This window comes from Canis aureus, chromosome 3 (genome assembly GCF_053574225.1).
Source record: "Canis aureus isolate CA01 chromosome 3, VMU_Caureus_v.1.0, whole genome shotgun sequence".
Taxonomy (NCBI): domain Eukaryota; kingdom Metazoa; phylum Chordata; class Mammalia; order Carnivora; family Canidae; genus Canis; species Canis aureus.
Window position 1 is genome coordinate 33,252,091 of NC_135613.1, and position 20,867 is coordinate 33,272,957.

General features: G+C 42.3%; 1 long non-coding RNA gene across 2 annotated transcripts in view; it reads left to right on the forward strand.

Moving 5' to 3' along the window:
- The window catches only part of LOC144310600 (uncharacterized), a 43,944-nt gene that overhangs the window by 13,841 nt on the left and 9,236 nt on the right, over positions 1–20,867 (forward strand). The window contains exons 4-5 of one of the 2 annotated variants that reach the window (XR_013376270.1): positions 2,563–2,624; positions 3,614–6,685. This is a non-coding gene — a long non-coding RNA (uncharacterized LOC144310600). Of the gene's footprint in view, positions 1–2,562; positions 2,625–3,613; positions 6,686–20,867 lie in introns of those variants that run through there. The other variant, XR_013376269.1, reaches the window with a different exon arrangement.

Here is a 20,867-nt window from a genome sequence, read left to right on the forward strand (position 1 = left end):
CCCTCCCACTCTGACAATTTCACCCTGTGCCTCCCAGACTCCAGGCCTTTCTTTCCACTGCTCCCACTGTCGTCAACATGCAAAATTACAACTCATTCAAGCAAACATTTTTTAGAGCACAATGTTATGCCATGTCTCCTTGTGTTCTGGGGACACAGCAATGAGGTGACATGGTACTTGCTCTTAGGAAGCTTGTAAGAAAATTGAGGGGGCTCTAAGACTAATTCACACTAAAGTGTGAGTGACTGATGATTAGCTTACTAAGGAAATCAAATCAAAATGTTCCTGGGTAAGAACCCTTTAATAACTTCCTATTGCCCACAGAATCAATTGCCTTACAATATTACCAGATATGCACAATTTTTAATTAAAACAAGTTGGGGGGGATCCCTGGGTGGCGCAGCGGTTTGGCGCCTGCCTTTGGCCCAGGGCGCGATCCTGGAGACCCGGGATCAAATCCCACATCCGGCTCCTGGTGCATGGAGCCTGCTTCTCCCTCTGCCTGTGTCTCTGCCTCTTTGTCTCTCTCTGTGTGACTATCATGAATAAATAAATAAAATCTTTAAAAAAAAAAAAAAACAAGTTGGTTGGGATGCCAGGGTGGCTCAGTGGTTGAGCGTCTGCCTTCAGCTCAGGACGTGTTCCCAGGGTCCTAGGATCAAGTTCCGTATCGGGCTCCCTGCAGGAAGCCTGCTTTTCCCTCTGTCTGTGTCTCTGACTCTCTCTCTCTGTGTATCTCATGAATAAATAAATAAAATCTTGAAAAAAAAAAAAAACAAGTTGGGAAATGCTGGATGAAACAAAGTTAAGCAGGTTCTTTACTACAGGACAGTTCAAAGTCAGACTGTTCAAGTTCAAATGTTAGGTCTATTGCTTACTAGCTCTGTGATCTTGGGTTGGGTAAATTTCTTAGCTTCTCTATAAAATAGGAATAATACGACAGTACCTAGTTCACAAGATTGTGTGAGTCAAATGTGGTGATGGATGCTAAGTGCTCAGAGCTTTGCCTGGTGCCTTGCAGTACTCACAGGGAGTTACTATCAGTTTCACCATTTAGTTTTACAATACTAACAACATATGGTGGAGGAAGTCTCCAAGTGGGGATACAGAATCTCAGCCCTCTTCTGGAGCAGAGACATCCATTTTCCCACCTCTCCAGCACACCACCTCCTCCCATTCGACAGGCCTGGAGCTTTTCTAACACTGCCCACTGTGAGTTCCTTAGCCCTGCCCCTCTCTCTGACCTCCACACCTGTGCCCATGCTGTGTCCTCTGCCTGGAATGTCTTTCCCTCTGACTCCAAAGGCACAGGTTAATGCCCCACCTTTCTTGAAGCCTTTACCAACTATCCCAGATACAGCATTCCTTCTCTTCCTCCCACGGGGCTCTTCTGCTGTCACCACCTGCACATTAACCCCGGTTCCCTTGTAAGTGACTCTGACAAAGAAGTAAAGATCTATGAGACTAGAATGAAGTCTCTGTTACCATGTCACTTGAAAAGACCTTGATGGATCACCTTCAAAACTCAAGGATTTGGGGATCCCTGGGTGGCTCAGAGGTTTGGCGCCTGCCTTCGGCCTGGGGCATGATCCTGGAATCCCGGGATTGCATCCCACGTCAGGCTCCCTGCATGGAGCCTGCTTCTCCCTCTGCCTGTGTCTCTGCCTCTCTCTTTCTGTGTGTCTCTCATGAATAAATAAATAAAACCCTTAAAAAAAACCTCAAGAGTATACTGGGGGGCTGGGGGGCACCCCAAGGAGCTAGGAGTTGCCCTCCAGAGCAGCTGAAACTGATGGGCAGCAGGAAGCCTGGAGATGCTTCCCAGGTGACTTGAGCTGCATAGAGTGAGATGCTACGGGCAGAGAAGATAAGCAGTCTTGTCAAAAATGAGCCCTGAATTGCAAATCCTAAGCGCAGCTGCATCACTCTATGGAAATAAGTTTGTAGGCAACCTGTTTTCATTGTGAGTATGGCCTGAGCCGAAATCAAGAGTTGGATGCTTAACTGACTGAGCTGCCCAGGTGCCCCTGCAGTGCCAGTTTTAAATGCAAATATAAGAGCATTTATTTTGTATGCAGAATCACCCAAATCATACAATGTATATTTAGTAGTCCATACATATGTATGTATTTGTTCTTAACAAGAACAGTGGAAACACCATACAAAACTAATTCAATAATCTTTGTGTCACCTCTTGATACATGTACATTCTATCTGTACATTCTCTACCTTTGGTTTACTGTGAGCAAGGAAGGGCTGAGAAGCAGAACTATACGGGTAGCCCTGTCTTTCCTTTCTCTTCTATATCATTTTCAGTATCGGTGGTTGGATAACACGGGGAAGTTACACCAGCAAGAAAGGACATAAAGTTCCTTGATCATTTGCCTTTCTTAGAATGCCATTGTCTCCTCTCTGTGTTCAACTAGTGATCAAGAGCACAGACTCCAGAACTAGATGACTCATGTTTGAATCTTGGCCCCCAGACCAACTATTTGTGTGACTTTAGACAAGACACCCTGTGTCTCAGTTTCTCATATGGGATAATGATGTTCTATCTTTTAGGGTTGTTATGAGAATTAAATGAATTACACCTGTGAAGCACTGAGGACCATTGTCTGATCATAGTGAGTACTATATACATGTTCCTATTATTATCATTATTATTACGTGCCAGGCATATTCTAGGGACACAGCAACAAACAGAAATAGACAACAGTCTCTGCTCTCATTGAGCCTACGTTCAGGTGATGACATTTCTGCTATATAATTCTCTCTCTAATGAAGAAATGGAGCATTTTTGCTACTGTGCCAATCCTTATGAAGGAACCATCACTACCAGCAGGTCTGTTTTGATCCAAATCCAAAATTCCCAGAGAAGGTTATGATTCGCCCAGCTTGGGCCAATCACCTGTGGCCAGTCGGGGCAGGGGACAGGGTCACATTGTTTAAAATTGCCACCTCTGTGGTAATCCTGGAGCTGTGTGTGGTGGCAGTTAGAAAACTGGACATACTGTGCAGACACTGAAAATGCCTGGCACATCGTCCTAGTCACCCACCTCTTAGCAAATCATGCCTAACCTCGACTTTCTTTTCCTTCTTGTGTAAATTGCCTAACATCTCCTATAAGGCTGCTTATAGGTGCCCTGCTTAGACCAGCTGCTTAGGACCAGCTGCTCGAGGTACCCTGTTGCTCTGCCTTCTCTGATGTTTACCCTTCCCTCCATGGCATCAGGTACCTGCACCCTCCTCCCCTCCCCTGCCCTGCCCTGTACAGCAGGTACAGAGGAGACTGCAGGCCACGTCTGATCCATGTGATTTCTCACTCCTTTTCAGCCCACCGTGTCTCACTTGTTTGCATCTACACAGCCCCCAAGAGTCAGAGATCCAGGGTTCAAAACCCAGGTTTAGAGCCCCAGAGATATGTTTGCTCCACTCTCTGGGACTCGGAGAAGGAAAGAAGCCCAGGCAGGGCCACTTGGAAATCAGGTGCCAAGTCAGGAACAGAACTGGGGTCTCTCTCTTTCCACTAAGTCCTCCCTAAACCCAGAAACACTTCTCAAAGAATCCTGTCACTGGCTGTTAGATTTCAGCTCCTATCTCCTTTATGGTGCAGAATTGCCTCCACCCCCTACACCGCGTGCTGGTAACTGGGTAGACCCTCTGCTGTAGACACACCGTCCACTACCACTTCCTGGGCAACCATGTCCACATTGCTCCCTGCTGCTGCTGGGGTCCAGATGCTCGTGTCCTTTGGGAAGGTGCTGAGGTTAGTGGCTGATGAATGGGGGAGGCAGGATGGGCGACATAGAATAGCTGTCCGCACAGCCATGACGGCCAGTGACAGGATGGTCGTGGGCAGCTGGGATCACAGCTGGGAATCAGATTAAGGAACTGAATAAGAAATGGACAGAGCCTTGGTTTCTGGAAAAAGTCAAGATGAGAGCAATCAATATGTGGAGGCTCTGGGCAGAGGGTGATGGAGTCAGGAGAAGGGCAAAGATTTAGGTTCATGTTCTGACACCAAGGAATGCAACCAGGGAGTCATTTGACCTACCTGAGCCTTTACCTTCTCAACTCAAAGATGACTCCTTGCTTCATGAGGCTACAAAGAGGTTGTGGGACAGACCTCACTGCTCTGAATCTCTATCTCCTTGTCCATGAAATGAGAATATTAATTATACCTAATTCATGGGGTTTGGAGAAGTTTAGAACCTTACGTGAAAAATAATTAATGAGCTTGGCATGTCTAGCTGCTCAGTAAATGGTTGCAAACTATCGAGATCTCAATTAAGAAAGCTCAAGCAGAAAGAACAATTTATTCAAAAGCTCTTCCATCTTCCCCCTCTCTCCCTACAACACTATTTTTAAGGCCTACCCCCTCAGCCCTTTGGAAACTGACAACTATAAATGTTTGAAGATACAACAGACTCCCTCTGGAAGTAGTAAACTCCTTGTTCCCAGAGAAAAATGAACAAAAACTAGATAATGTCTTGGGGGCACATAGCAGAAGGGCTTCAACCAGCTGATGGGATGGAGGTGAGGGGAGGAAGGCACAAGGCTATAGGCCCTCAATGATCTTTTCCAGACTCTCTCTCCCATAGTGCCCACCCATCCCCGGATTTCGGGATGGGCAGTGACCACTGAAAACTCTCATCTGGGCAACACTAAGGAAAATCCTGCTGAGAACTGTCCATCAGAAAAGTCCATGATACACAGGCCCCTCCACATCGCCATGCATGCCTGTGTTTGGGTGATATCCCTTTCTTAGAGCTGGGGGTGGGGGCCAATCCTACAAGAAAATTTGGTGCTGATGGCTGGCCAGTGGAACCCTCAGTCAGAGCCTGGCTAACAAGGGATCTGCAGTGATCACGGAGAATCCTTAGACCAGAAATGAGCCTTCTCGAGGGCAGGAATGAAGAACTCAGGAGACCAGCTCATTGACCTTCCCTCCTGGACCTTCTCAGGCATCTACACCACATATCAGAACTGGGCACAAACACAGACCAGTCATCTGATTACATAATTCTCTGCTCTGGGAGGGACGGGGTGCAGCACAATCCCTTGGTGGGGAGGTTTTCCTTCAAAAAGCATAGTCAAGGGGCACCTGGGGGGCTCAGTGGTTGAACATCTGCCTTTGGCTCAGGGCGTGATCCCAGGGTCCTGGGATCGAGTCCCACATCGGGCTCCCTGCAGGGAGCCCGCTTCTTCCTCTGCCTATGTCTCTGCCTCTCTCTGTAGGTCTCTCATGAATACATAAATAAAATCTATTTTAAAAAATAAAATTAAAAAGCATAGTCAATATCCTAATTTTATTTTTGGAAAATAAATACAAATCCTCTCTTTTTTGACTCCATGAACAACAGAGTAAAAGCTCAACAAAATCTTGGCTAGTGGAGCTGTTTCTACCTAACCCCAGCAGCCAAGAATATTCCCAAGATTGGGGGAGGGGAGAATGTTCCCCTGTAAGATCCGCATCATTACCTCTGGGAATGTGAAACTTTTCTGTTCCTCTGAACAGAAGGTATGTGTTCGAAAGAACCCAGTACTCTGATATAGATTAAGCAATGTTTTACATGGCAGTGGAGTTATTAGTTACAGTTTATGCAGATGTTCAACTTTACTAGGTAATACCACCTGTTTTCCAAATTACTTTGACTCACTGATGCATTCATCCACAAGGGGTGAAAGCTCATTTTGCTCCAGCATTTGGGAATGATTAATTTTTAACTCTTGTCAGTCTGGTAGGTGTGAAATAGTATTACATTATGGTGTATATTGCATTTCCCTGATTAATGAAATTAAATACATTTTAACATGTTTGTGAGCCATCTGTGTTTCCTCTTCAGTGAAATTTCTATTCATTTCTTCTGCCCATTTTTAATTCGGTTGTTTGTCTTTCCATATTGATCTTCATATAATCTGGATATCAACACATTATTTATATATGTGTCCTTGTTTATGGCTTATCTATATCTCTTAGTTTTAATGTAATCGAATGTATCAATCTTTTTCTCTATGATTTGTCTTTGCCTTCTTTTAAAAATCTTCCCTACTCTAATAAAGTTATTTTTCTATGTAAATTTTAAAACTTGTATACTTATACTTTTCTCATACAGGTCTGACCAACCTGGCTAAAGACTAATGTAAGAGTCAAAAATTATGTTTTCCTTAAAGTTAGTGAATTGTCCCAGTACTACCTTGAAAAATCTATTCTTTCACTTTGAACTAAAATGACTTCTCTGTAGTAAAATCAAGTTCTGTATATATTTGGGTTCTGTACATATTAGTCAACACCACTCTGTCTTTATGACTATAAGTTTATAATAATTCTTGATACCTTGCCAGACACGTCTTAACGTTTTCTTCCTCTTCAGGAATGTATAGGTCTTCAATAAAGGCACACAAAAATTTAGAAAGAGACTTGTTCCAAGAAAACAATTCTGATTTTTATTGTAATTGTGTGGAAATTATTGATCAATTTGATAGATTTGACATCTTTATGATATTGACTTTTCCAATTCGTGAACATTTAAAAAATTTTATTTATTTGCATTTATTTAGATCTTGTTTCAGAGTTTTATTATTTTTTCTCTGTAATTGAGTATCTTTTTTTTAGATCTAGTCCTATATACTTTATTTATTTTGATGCTGTTGTAAATAGTGTCCTGTTTTACTGCATTTTCTGTTTATGGTGTATAGAAATAAAATATATTTTTGTACCTGGATTTTATATCCTGTTGATTTACTAAATTTTCTTATACTTTGAGGTGTTCTGTGTACACAGGCATATCATGAGCAAATAGTGACAGCTTTGTTTCTTCCATTTCAGTCCTTGTACATTTTATAACCTGTGTGTGTGTGTGTGTGTATGTGTGTGTGTGTGCCTACTGTGGTGGCTAAGACCTCTAGTACAGAGCTGAATGAAAAATCATGATTTGCGGGCATCCATGTCTTGTTCCTCATCTTAAAGAGAAATGCTTTAAACATTTTGCCATTAAGTATTATTATTGTTATAGGCTTTTTTGTACATGTTCTTCATCAGATTAAGGGAGTTCTCTTTCATTCTTAGTTTGCTAAAAGGGTTTCTACTTTTTAACTTCTTTTCTTTTTATTTTTCCTTTCTTTTTAAAGAGAGAGAGAGAGTGCGAGTGGGGAGGGGCATAGGGAAAGAGAGAGAGAGAATCCCAAACAGGCTCCATGCCCAGCACAGAACCCCACGTGGGGCTTAATCTCATGACCCTGAGATCATGACCTGAGCCAAAATCAAGTCAGACGCTTAACTGACTGAACCACTCAGGCGCCCTTACTTTTTGTTTTTTTATATATATGTCTGTTTCTTAACTTCCCAGCATAAGATTTTCCTATTTATCTTTTGTTATTTTTTTAAAAAGCTTTATTTAGGTATAATTTACATATTGTATGATTCACCCCTGCTAAGCATACAATTCAATGGTTTTTAGTAAATGTACTGAGTTGTGCAATCATCAGCAAAATCCAATTGTAGAACATTTCCACCATCCCCAAAAGACTTGTCATGCACATCTTTAGTCAATCCCTATTCCCTCCTCCATCCTCAGGCAAACACCAATGTGCTGCCTGTCTCCATAGATTTGCCTTTTCTGGACATTTTCTGTCCAGAAAATTCCATTGTATGTGGAATCATACAATGTGAACTTTTAAAATTTTGGTTTCTTTCATTTAGCATAATATTTTTGAAGTTCATCCTTGTTAGTAGCATGTTATCAGTAGTTCATTCCTCTTATTGGTGAACAGCATTGCATTGTATGGGTAACATATGGTTTGTTTTTCAAAATAATGTTGCTATAAACTCTCACGGACATCTTTCTGTGGACACATGTTTTCATTTATCTTTAGTAGGTATCTATGAGCCAAATTACTAGGTCATTAAACACAAATTTACATTGAACTTTTAAGAAACTGCCAAACTATTTTCTAAAGTGGGTGTATCATTTTAAAATGCCAGCAATGTGGGCAGCCCAGGTGGCTTAGCCATTTAGCACTGCCTTCAGCCCAGGGCGTGATACTGGAGATCCGGGATCGAGTCCCATGTCAGGCTCCCTGCATGGAGCCTGCTTCTCCCTCTGCCTGTGTCTCTGCCTGTCTCTCTCTCTCTCTCTGTGTTTCTCATTAATTAAAAAAAAGGGACTTTAAAATGACAGCAGTGTATGAGGGTTCTGATTTCTTCACATCTACTCCCACAGTTATTACTGTTTGTCTTTTTAATTATAGCCATCCTGGCAGGTGCAAAGTGACATCTCCTTGTGATTTTAATTTGCATTTTCCTAATGGCTGAGCACTTCTTAATGTGCTTATCAGCTATTTATATGTCTTCTTTGGTGAAATGTCTATTTAGGTCTTTTGCCTATTTAAAAAATTGGGTTATCTTCTTGAGTTGTAAAAGTTCTATATATTCTGGATATTAGACCTTTATCAGAATTAGGATTTACAAATATTTTCTCCTAGTCTGTGGCTTATCTTTATATCCTTTTTTTTTACTTAACGTATTTTTAAATAGTTTTTTTTAAAGATTTTATTTATTCATGTGAGACACAGAGAGAGAGGCAGAGACACAGGCAGAGGGAGAAGCAGGCACCATGCAGGGAGCCCGATGTGGGATTCGATCCTGGGTCTCCAGGATCAGGCCCTGGGCTGAAGGTGGCGCTAAACCGCTGAGCCACCCAGGGATCCCTCTTTATATCTTTTTAATGGTGTCTTTTAAAGTACAAAATTTTATTACGTTTGATCCATCAATTTTTTCTTTTATGAATCATGCTTTTAGTGTCATATCTAATAACTCTTTGCCTAATCCAAAGTCAAGAAGATTTTCTCCTGTGTTTTCTTCTAAAAGCTTTATAGCTTTAGCCTTGAATTTTGGTCTGATATATTTTGAATTAATTTTTGTGTGTGGTATGAGTAAGGGTCTAAATTCATCTTTTTGCATGTAGATATCCAACTGTTCCAGCAACATTTGTTGAAAAAACTTGTTGATTTTTAATAACCCTTTTGTGAACAGAGAATAAAGACTTATGACAGTAATCCTTTCAGGTTTGTAGAGATGTACTTTATGATCCAGTAGATGTTCGATGTTCATAAGCGTTTCAACATGTGCTTGGACAAAATACACATTCTGCAGGTTATGGTGCATTGTTATATATATACCCATTAAATCAAACTTGAGAGTACATTAGTTCAAATCTTCTGTATCTGTACTTATTTTTTTGTGTCTGATCAATTACTGATTGACTTATGTTAAAATCCACTAATGTGATAGGACATTTGTCTTTTTCTTCTTGTCCTTTCAATTTGTAATTTATATATCTCAAGGCTGTGTTACTAACTTTCATTAACTTGTGATCTGATCATTTTATCATAAGGCAGTGACCCTCTTTATCCCTGGCAATATTTTTTGCCTTGAAGTCTATTTTGTCTGATATTGATATCTTTTAGGAAGACAGTCCAGAGACTATATACTTGGAAGATATGACCCAGTGAGATAATAAATTCTGCCTAAAACATAGCTTCTTTGCACAGCACCTCTCTTCCCTGCCTCCCAGCCAGGCTCACATTCTTGTACTAACTAATGGCATATTAGTTGAACAGGCACCATCTCTCCCTTGGGATGCCAGAGAACACTAACAATTTTAACAAGTCATTCAAATCATTTGTTGTTTGGTATAAGTAAGCCAAACACGACAGAGGAAGAAGGTTCTGTCTTCAAAGCCAGACAGAACTAGGAAACTTGAGTATGCCAGGAGAAGTGGGTTTATGTCCTAAAAGAAAGTGAAATGTTTTGGGTTCTTGATTTCTTGTCTGATGCACAATATCTCCACATATGTGAAATATAAAGCACAGAAACTGGTGGCTCTACCAGCTTCTCCTGCAATCCAACCTGGACTCAACAGAAAGGCATATACTGCCATATTTAACAGACTCTGAAGCAGTTGGACAAGTCAGGCAAATGGGAGTAAGACTTCTCCCCACCCAGACTTCACCACTCACACATCTAAGGAGAGAGTACCTCCTTCTCCTCACCGGTGGAAGCCAAATAACTTTTTTGGGCTAGAGAGGAGACCTCTGTATCCTGAGAGAAATAACCTCCCCCAGTGTGGATGAAGGCCTTGGTCTCAACCAATACACCAAGGGAAAATCCACTTACTCAGCACTTATTCTGTGCTGAGTCTTTGGCCTACCTGATTTCATCCATTCTATACAACAACCCTGTGAGGAAGATATTATCATCATTATCTTACAAGCGAGATCACTTAGGCCTGTATAAATTGAACTTCCAGGGATCCCTGGGTGGCGCAGTGGTTTGGCGCCTGCCTTTGGCCCAGGGCGCGATCCTGGAGACCCAGGATTGAGTCCCACATCGGGCTCCCGGTGCATGGAGGCTGCTTCTCCCTCTGCCTGTGTCTCAGCCTCTCTCCTCTCTCTGTGTGACTATCATAGATAAATTAAAAAAATTTAAAAAAAAATTGAACTTCCAGGGGACAGTCAGCCAGCAAGTGGCAGAGCAAGGATTTGAATCCCAGCACTTCTGACCTTCTTTTTTGAAGGAGAACCAGAGCATCTGGCTTCTGCAGAGGAGAATTTTCAGTCCACCTGGAGCAGTTAGGAGGGCACCTTTCCTCCTCCCTTCTGAGCACTAGTGCTTGGTACAGGGGAAATATCAGGGTGGCACTGTGGGCCAGGAGTGCTAGGAACCTAGGTGTAAATCCCACTGGTGTACCACTCACCAGCTGGACGACACTGAGCAAGTTACTTAACTTCTCGGGAACTCAGTTTCCTCATCAGTAACTGACAGGGTTAATAACAGTTCCTGTTCAGAGGATAGTCAGGAGGGCAACCCCGGTGGCTCAGAGGTTTAGCGCCACCTGCAGCCCAGGGCGATCCTGGAGACCCGGAATCGAGTCCCACTCAGGCTTCCTGCATGGAGCCTGCTTCTCCTTCTGCCTGTGTCCCTGCCTCTCTCTCTCTCTCTCTGTGTCTCTCATGAATAAATAAAATCTTTATAAAAAAAAGAGGACAATCATGAGCATTAGATAATTTGACACATAAAGCACTATGTTCTGTGTTTCCTTAGATGTTGGATTTGTCTATTGGGCATCCATTCACCACAGAATCAACTGCATTAACTGTCATTTCTTGGGTTTATCGATCCAGGAAGAGGCTGACCATCCCAGAGCCAGCAATTCCTAATGACAATATCAACCTACCCCTGACCTTGCCTTTTATAGGCAAACCAGTGAGTCTTGAGTCTATACTGCCTCACCCACCTCCTTATCTAACCCTCATACAGCAAACCCTAATCATCCCAGGGCTGGTACTAGAGACCACCCGAGAGCCCAAAGCCTGCCAGAATTCTTCCAACTTTCTACCCTGCCCTGCCTTATCTTTCTGGAAGAAATCCCAACAAAGGCTCTGGCCTAGACTTTCCCTCACTCTTTCTCTCTCCTGACCAGCACTGGTGCTTTCCCCTGTGGCTCTGCCCCATGACAGGCACTGACCTCCTTCTGGGATCTGTGAGGAAAATGTTTTACTTTCAAGCCCTGTTGTTTCCTGCTGTGGCCACACCAACTTTACCAGAACCGCATCCAACATGCGCATTCTTAGAACAGCTTGGCAGTTTTGGGTCTGGGGCAAACTTCCAATAACTGTTAGCTGTTACTGATAATGTCATTATTCTAGACCAGGTGTCTATTAGTTCTGTGACCATAAACAAGCCTGTTTCTGAGCTTGTTTCCTTTCTTAGCCTGTTTCCTTAGGCTACCAATGGGGATTCACTGATACTACAATTTCAGTGAGATGGTTTTGAAGACCAAATATGTAAAAAGTAAATATTAGTTTATTTTCTCTTTTCTGCCTCTGTCTCTTTCTAGAAGCTCCCTGAGAGAAGAGTTATCTTGAGCTCACAGGGGGGTTTGTGGTCATAGGGGGCCTCGTAGCCTCAGGGTCTGGGCTGACCGAGATTGTGATGAACCCTGCACTCCAAGACTGGTTCTCAGGCTCTGGCCAATTGTCTACTTCTCAACTTCAGGAAATGGTCCCTCCCAGGCCCAACAGTCCGGGTGGGGGGAGGGGGGGCATGACCCAGAAGTGACAAGGGCCCCACTTCCCAAGGCCCAGGCTTTGGAGAACAGGTATACAGAAGGACTCCAGGCCCCAAGAACAGCTTGTACACAGGTGTGGGCACTTACAGACCTGATGTACCCAGGCCACTTTTTCCATAATCAACCAATTAGTAAGCTGTCCTCAGAATTATTTAGTGAGCACTGTGGGGAACCTGGTCTCTGCCTTCACAAAGCTTAGTATGAGTTACAGACATAAAATGTACCAAACCACTTTTTTGGAAACTGCAAATGGGCTGCATTCCAGAATTTCAGTTGTAAATCAGTGCTTGGTTCTTACAATAATAATTGTTCTTTGGGGGAATAAAAAAATTCTACCCTGTTTTGTATATTGTATTCTTGGCCCCATCCATGGAAAAATATTTCATCTATTGGATCTTTTTTTAAAGATCTTTTTTATTTATTAGAGAGAGAGAGAGAGAGAAACAGGCAGAGGGAGAAGCAGGCTCCATGTAGGGAGCCTGACTTGGGACTGGATCTCGGGTCTCCAGGATCATGCCCTGCGTGGAAGGCGGCGCTAAACTGCTAAGCCACCAGGGCTGCCCTATCTATTGGATCTTATTATAAACAGCAGCAAATATTTGTAATTAAATGTTGTAGGAAAAAAATACAACTGAAAAAAGTAAACCATTTTATTTGTCCTGACACAGAATATATACTACGTAAATGTTTGTATACAAATGTTGTAGACAAAGGACTAATCTTTTCTGAATCTCAGTTTTCTTCATCAGGACTTGGTCACTTGCTTCTGACAGGCACTAGTGAGTTTTGTAATTGATTCTGGATGAGTTACAAAATTCAGACTTTCAAAAGCTAAATGTTAGGTTTACTTTTAAAAATTAGAAATGAGGGGATCCCTGGGTGGCTCAGCGGTTTGGCGCCTGCCTTTGGCCCAGGGCGTGATCCTGGGGTCTGAGGATCCAGTCCCACATCGGGCTCCCTGCATGGAGCCTGTTCCTCCTCTGTCTGTGTCTCTGCTTCTCTATGTGTCTCTCATGAATAAATAAAAATAAAAAAATTAGAAATGAAAGTAAAACAAGCAAAAAAGCTTTTTTAAAGAAAAACTTGAAGTCAAAAGGCAAATGACAGACTGGGAAAAATTATTTGCAGTTTGTATCAGAAAGGATAAATCCCCCTAATATATGCAAAGCTTCTAGAAATAGAGGAGAAAAAGACCATCAATCTAACAGATAAAGCTGAGCAAGATACCAGAATGGGTAAGCCACAAATGACCCTTAAACATATGCAAAGACGGTCAATTCGTTCAAAATAGGAGAAATACAGTATTTTTTTTTAGGAATTTATTTATTTATTTATTTATTTATTTATTTATTTATTTATTTATTTATTTATAGCATGAGCAGGGGGAGGGGCAGACTCAGAGGGAGGATCTCCAGTAGGATCCACACTGAACCCAGAGCCTGACTTGGGGCTCTATTCCATGGCCCCAAGATCATGACCTGAACTGAAACCAAGAGTTGGGCACTTAACCAACTGAGCCACCCAGGCACCCCTCCAGGTATATCTTTTTTTTTTTTTATCATTTTGATTATTTTAAACATGTAAATGTACTACCTACTCAAAAAAATCTTAATGAAAAAAATGTGTACGATAAAATAATGTGCTCCTCAATCACAGTCTATCCTCTTACCCTGTTTCATTTTTCTTTCTGACAATTATATCTAAAATGATGTTATTGTGTTTACTTTTTTCTCCCCTCACTAGACTAGGGTAAGGGTGTTGCTTTTCCATTGATTACTATATTTCCAACACTAATATTATGCCTGGCACAGAGTAGGTGCTCAAGGAATAGTTGTTGGATGAGTGAAATATCTGCTTAATTCTCTCAGTATATACCTGACCGGATGCCTCACTGAATGAGTACCCTAATGCCCAAGACCCTCTTCTAGATGAGGGTCAATTCAGGTGCCAAATGTTAGAAAATGGTTAACTTTAATATCTTCACGTAGGTTTCCCTTCAGCATTTTAGTTCTGCAGTCATGATGGGGACTTGTGGGCTCAGGTGAGATGTGCTGCACATCTTGCCACACTGTCAGAGTGGAAAGAAGTTGGGTTTGGGGGTCACAGAGATACGGCATACAACCCTACTCATAAGGTCTGTGACCTTAGGCATCTCTGGCCCTCAGTTTCCCCAACTGTAGAATGGGGATGTTTATGCCTAGCTCTTGGGATTGCTAAGAGAATCAAATGCTATCATGTGCACAACACGTGGCACCCAATTAATGTTATTATTTCTTGGCTTTCCAGCTGGTTTATTGCATCAGCTGTTTTCAGAGTTCTCCCCCCTTCCTTGGTTTATTAAGTAATATTTGTAAAAGTTTATAACAAGTCACAGATTGGCAGCCTGCACCTTTGTTTTGATTGGCTCTCAAAGTCTTTAACAAAAATCTGACTTAATTGCCAACATTTAGAAACTAGGAATCTTACATAAAAATCTGGATTTGTGGCTTCATTGGAAACATCTGCATGACCACAATCGCTGGAGCTTGGTGTTGGCGTCGTGCTGGCTCATAGTCCCCATGACTCTCTACCACTTTCCACCTCGTCACCCCTCATTGGCCCGGCCAACCAGCCACTAGAGGCTTTGAGTCCCTAGCTTAAACCCCTCATTTATAAAGTGCTTCCACTTTCTTCTCTCACCTGAATTTTACCCTTGAGGGAGATGTTAATATCATCCCCCATCTTATAGAGGAAGAACTGAAGCAGAGCTGTGATGACCTATTCAGGGTTGTTAAACCAGCAACAGCAATAAACAGCCAGCGTTTATTGGGTATTTAACATGTGCCAGGAATTATTCTAAGCACATTACATGTCTTCATTAATTTAATCCTCATAACAATTTTATTAGATATTTCTGTTATCCCTATTTTACAGATGAGGACATTGAGACAAGAGAGGTCAAGTGACTCTACCAAGGTTATACCGCTAAAAGCTCAAAATGAACCCATCTCCTGCATCCTAATCTGCATTATAAGGCAGTGCAGTCTTTCCTTTCTTTCTTTCTTTCTTTCTTTCTTTCTTTCTTTCTTTCTTTCTTTCTTTCTTTCTTTCTTTCTTCTATTTTTTTCTTTTTCTTTTTCTGTCTTTTTTTACTAATTGGTTAATCTATGGCCCCAGCTTCTGGTAAGATTTTGCAAGAGTTTATAGTGGGGGGGCAGAGGGGTTACATTTTGTAGTATTTGTGCCCTGCTGTACTCCCATCACTTAGAACAATGCCTGGCAGGTGGCAGACGTGTAAGAAATATTGGAAGAATATGGCAATAGAGGCATTCATTATCCATTATCAACTCTAGTACTCTCGGTGTCTGTTAACTGGTTAACTAATTAGCATAGAGATGAGGATCTACTATGTGGGCATATGATGGGTTCCTTGCTCTTGAGTAGCTCAAGTGGAGGTGAAAAACACTGACAAATAAAATTCAGATACAGGATATACATGGACATGTCACTCGCCAAGAAAGTTACCTTCCCCCTTCAAAACGATCAATTCCCAATAAAGGCTATCATGCTAATTTTCTTTAGAGTTTATATTTTCAATGGTGAAACTAGGTGCATGAGACTGAAAGACCCGAAGTTTGGAATAGTTTTGCAATGAAAACCCAAGACAAAAAGCTCTTTGAAAGCATCTCCTGCTACAATACTCCTATGTTGCTAGGATAGGCTCACTGGGATCCAACAGAGACAGTGAAGTTGAACATGCTTGATCAAACTAATTTCTACCACTGTTTCCCCTAGAGGGTTTCTGGAGAATGCAGGCAAGGACTGTAGACTTCTGGCCTTATGTTTTTCTGTTTTTCTGATATTGTTGTGCCCTGGAGTTGGCTCTATAAAAAGCTGGTCACCTAGCATTGTCTGTAACCCTTTCTTCTTTCTCTTTCTTGTCCATCATCCTCCTTCGCTTCCCTCCCTCCCCATCTCTTTCCATTGTCATCCTTTCCCCTCTCTTTCTTCCTCCTTCCCTCCCTCCTTTCCTTCCATCTTTTCATTATCCATTATTTCATTTTCTCCCACAATAATCCTGTAAAGTGGTCAGAGATTACCATTCCAATTTAATGAGGAACTTAAGTCACAGAGAAGTGAAGTCATTCTTTTAGGATTATCCACCCCCACCACATTCCCCCCAGCAGATCTGAATCTCAGGTTACATGCCTTCTACCACCCACACTCCCTCCAGTAGATCTGAGTCTCAGATCTTTTCTCTTTCTGTATAGGCCAGGTTACAATATGCCATGGTGGACCATTGGTCCCAGACCCAGCAGTACCTACCTGACCTTTCTGCTACAGCACTACCATGAGGAATAGTAGTAGTTTCTGGGTCACAATTCCAAATTCCTAGAAGGTGGCTCTATATAGAAAAGGTGTCTACCTGGGGAAAGAGTCAGGGAAGCTGAGCCCACACTCCTCATGCAGAAGTCATGGCCAGAGGACTTGACAGGAAAGTTCATCCAAAGGGATTCCACACCTGTCCTGCAACTCTTTCTTGCACTTCCAGATCTCAGGCTTCAATGGGATCATTCACTGTCAAGAAATTTTTGAACAGTATAACCATTCTGCAGGAAGAATGGTATACTTAGAAGGTTAACTCAAGGGAGAGAATGAGGATGCTCAGGCAGGAGTGGACAGAGTTAAGGGAGCCAACCAGTGATGGTGAAACACTCTGGGACCAGCAACAGGAGAACAGGAGAACAAGTCCTACGTGGGCCTGGAGGGGGAGACGCAAGAAGCTGTCATTGCTGAAAACAGAGAGGACTAAAGTCTCTTGGGTGGGTTAGAGGGCGAAGGTTACAGCCACTGTCCAAACCTCAGAAGCAGAGGAGGCAGAGCAAGAAATATCCAACCGCTCTCTCCTCCCACACAACCTGAAGCCACTTGCATGATGGGTTTATAGGAGTCAGCCTCCTGGGTCACAGAGCAGGGCAGAGAAGGATGCAGAATGGATGCAGCTGGGGTGGCACCATGGCAAATACCCAGCCCATCTGAATGATGCACATTCAGAACCTGATAGGTGTTTAACTTCTGACTTTCTCATCTCACTCTTGGAAATGTAATTTGAAGATATGATGCAAGTTAAAATTTTTATTTGTGCTAAATTTTGGGAGGCAGTATGGCTTAATGACAAAATGTGGGCTTTGGAGTCAGAAAGATCAAATTGCTTCTTAGCTCTATGGGACTTGGGGGCCTGTGGATTGACCTATCAGAGCCCCATTTTCTTAATCTGTAATACCTGTCTCCCCCTCAAAGAAGCTTCTTCTGTTTTTGCTTCAAATAATTATTTATTGAGAGGCTTAAATAAAACCTTATAAGGTGAAATGTCTGAACATGAGGCATCGTGGGCACACCACTAATGGTGGTTATTACTGTTTTGATTTTTTCATTGTAACATTATCTGTAACAAAAAAGTTTGACAATAGCCTAGATACCTAACAACAGAGAAGTGATTAAATAATCAAAGCTTGCTGTCCTGCTCTAGAGCCACAACCATGACTATCACAGTGGAGACAAGGAAGCTGCATGGGACAACATCTCCATTGTAAAGCTGCATGAAAGGGAAGCATGGCAAATGCTAGCTCTACAATACTTATTAGTATAATGAATGCAAGAGAACATGAATAGAAATAAGCAGTATGCCTGGTGAGGATCATGGCTATATTGTTGGTTTCTTTTGAAAAAAATTTTAGGTGATTTTAACTGTGTTTCTATAAACTAAGCATTCAAAATCATACAGTTATGTGACCTGAACAAAAGTAACTCTTTCCTATGGGTGACTGTATTCTTTTCCTGTGGCTGTTGTAATAAATCACCACAGTGGCTTAAACCAACAGAAATCTAGCCACTCACAGTTCTGGAGGCCAGAAATCCTAAATAAGGGTGTCAGCAGGGCCACAGTCCTCTGGAGGTTCTGCTGGGGAATCCATTTCATGCCTCTCTCCCAGCTTCTGGTGACTAACAGCAATCTTTGGTGCTCCTTACTCTGTGGCCTCATTCCTCCAGTCTCTGCCTCCATATTCACATCACTTTCTCCCTCGTGTCTGTGTGGTCTCCCTCTGACTCATTCTTACAAGGACACTCTTGTCACTGGATTTAGGGCCTGCCCAGATAATTAAGAATGGTCCCATCCTAAGATCCTTAATTACATTTGCAAAGACCCTTTTACCAAATAAGGTCACAGTCACAGATGCCAGGGATTAGGATGTAGACATATCTTTTTTTTTTTTTTTTTTTTTTATGTGTGTGTGTGGTCTAGAGGACACCATTCAACCCATTTAAGAGAATTCAGAAACTGGAAGAAGGGAGATTCAGAAATGTGAGGGAAGGAGGCCTGCTGACACATTAGAATAGGTGGTGGTTACTGAGGGAAGCATCATGGAGAAAAGAGAAGACAACCTTTCACATAGAAATAACAAATAGAAATATTTGTTGAGCAAACAGAGTGAATAGAAAGGAAGTGAGGATGAGCCATCATAGAAGTCCAACATCCCAGACCTGTCTCCCAGCTGCACTGATAGCACCATGGACTCCCGTGTCTGCTGTCTGTCCATCACTGCTCAACTCTGATCCTCACTTCTTTTGTTTTTAATATTTCATTTATTTATTTGAGAAAGGGAGAGAGCACAAGCAGGGGGAGGGGCAGAGGGAGAAGCAGACTCCCTGCTGAGCAGGGAGCCCCATGTAGGACTCTATTCCGGGACTCCAGGATCATGACCTGAGCTGAAGGCAGATGCTTAACCTACTGAGCCACCCAGGCATCCCTACTCCTCACTTTTTAACCCAGTTCTGCTTCTGGCTTGTGTCCTGTCTGATGAACATCTCAAGTAATCTGAAAATGAAAATCAGGGATGTGTATGTCCTGAGACACCTAATATAAAAACAGACAACAGCCAGACCATAATGACAATGGAACTCGGACCCACAACCTCTGCAACAACCAGCTTGGGAAGGAAAACCACAAACCTCTGCAGTAATCAGCCCAAAACAGTCAGGACTTGATCAATGGCAGTCAACTTTCCTTTTTTTTTTTTTTTTTTTTTTTTTTTTTGCCGCCACTTCTAACTCAGGACTAGGCAGAGAAAAGCAAAGACATCCCAAGCCAATCACATAGTCACCCTGCTTCCAGTCAGCTGTTTCTGGCTTCTCTTTGGCAACAGCACCGAGGCAGAGGACCCATGAAGCCTGGGGGCTCTTTATTTAACTATAAACCTTTCTGGCTCCAGTGCCTGCCTTTGAGTCTTTGCCAAATGCAAGTGATGGGGGATAACTACTCCAGCAAGCTCTCAATCCATAGCCCCCGTTTGTTATCATTTGGGTCTTTATTTCCATTGGGCAGTCTCCCCATTCTGCTCAACTGAGGACATGTAGGCTCGTACTCCTTCATTATGGAGCATTGCCTATGAAGTTGAACCACTACAACCAGTACAATGCCTAGCACATAGTAGATGCTAAATAAATTATTGTCAAACGAATGAATAGCCCTCTAGGTTAAGATGAAATGCATTGCTACAACTCCAAGTTCTTTTCTTTTCTTTTTTTAAAGTCTTATTTATTTATTCATAAGAGACACAGAGAGAGAGGCAGAGACATAGGAAGAGAGAGAACCAGGCTCCCTGTGGGGAGCCTGATGTGGGACTCGATCCCAGGATCCCAGGATTATGACCTAAGCCAAAGGGAGACGCTCAACCACTGAGTCACCCAGGTGCCCCACAACTCCCAAGTCCTTAGATTAAGTTTAGGGGAGTAAATCCAGAAGACTTATTTTAGGGAGATTCCAATGAACTCTTTGTTACTCTGAATTCTTTGAAAAATGGAATTTTCTAGTTAATAGAATTTTCTGGTTGACCAAATCAGAGGGTCTAAATTCCCTTGAATATGTTCCTCATTGAACAGACCTTAATACTTTTTAAAGATGCAGTTGGCATGCTATTATTTTATGAATAGTGCTGTGAAAAGTCTCAAGTGCCACACAGAGTGAGCAGAAGTTGGATGGTGCTGGCTGTGGGGCTACACTCACCTTGGAGACTATTGTTGAACTAAATGCCCAACTGGAGCTTGTGTTCTCATTTATTGCCAATAAAATGGAATGCAAACTGCTCTCATTACCCACTGCTCCCCTTCTCCATGGGGTTCCTTGATTCTCTTGGTTGTTGAGATGGTAGGTAAACAGGCTATTGGGTTGTCACTGAGGAGAAATGTCGGAGGCTGCAAAGGTGAGGAAAGCAGAGGCCTGCAGGAAGAAGCCTCAGAAGAGGCTTCCAAGAGGTTGTTGTATATATGAGATGCTGGGACCACAGGACCCTCCACTTCTGTTAACTATGCAAGGTGGTAGGCACCATTTCCAAAGCACAGAGAAGACAATTTCCTTGAAAATAGTGAAAAGTTTTCTGACTCTGCCCTCTTTAGAAAAAAGATTCAAAACACCCTTTTCAAGCTCTGTTTATTTCTGTTTATAGCTGTGTTTAGAAAAGCTGAACAAATTAAATTTACTTAACACTTCAAATGCAGGGCTTTTGGTTGATCACCGTATATCCTATGTTTTGAATACAATTTTGAATTTCACATCAGCAGGAACTCTGCCATGAGGATTTATTTACCACAAAAGCCAAAGACTGCTCTTGTTTCCATCTCTCTTTACTTCCCCTCCCCTTCCCCATCTTCCCATTGTCCCATGTGTATACTAAAATTCTTTTCATTTCCCCAGCAGAC